The following is a 644-nucleotide window of genomic DNA, read 5'->3' on the forward strand; positions in this document are numbered from 1 at the left end:
CACTGTTCTCTTTCATCAAAATCCCATGACCTCACATTTCAGGACCAGCTCCGGTGGACAGCTCTCCGAGAGGCAGCGGTATTGAGGCCCAGGGAAGCAGCCTTCGGCAGCCGAGAACCAAGAGTGTCCGGAGGCCTGCCCTGGTCCTGCGTGGATGCTCAGTGGGGCTGGAGCAGGGTGGGGTCGTGTGCTTCCCAGGGCTCAGGAGGCCTCATTCCTTCTCTGAGATGGGTGGCCGGGAGCGGACCTCTGTACTTTCGACACGAGATGGGCAGGTGTCAGGTTGACATCCGAGTGTGACTGTGAAGGAGGTGAAGTTGGCTCCCACCTGGATGGAAGGTGGACCAGCCTCACCTGGTGGACCTTCCATGAACCACACACCTGCCTTACTTTCAGCCAGAGTGGGCTTAGCACCAGTTCTCACGATTGGCTCAGTAGATAGAGCATCAGCTTGCAGACTGAAGGGTCCCTGGTTCAATTCAGTCAAGGATATATGTCTTGGTTGTGGGCTCGATCCCCAGTAGGGGGCATGCAGGAGACAGATGATCAATTGTTTCTCTTTCCTCATTGATGTTTCTATCTCTATTTCCCTCTCCCTTCCTCTCTGAAATCAATAAAAATATATTCAGAAAAAAAAGAAATAG

The sequence above is a fragment of the Myotis davidii genome, unplaced genomic scaffold (genome assembly GCF_000327345.1).
Source record: "Myotis davidii unplaced genomic scaffold, ASM32734v1 scaffold223, whole genome shotgun sequence".
NCBI lineage: Eukaryota > Metazoa > Chordata > Mammalia > Chiroptera > Vespertilionidae > Myotis > Myotis davidii.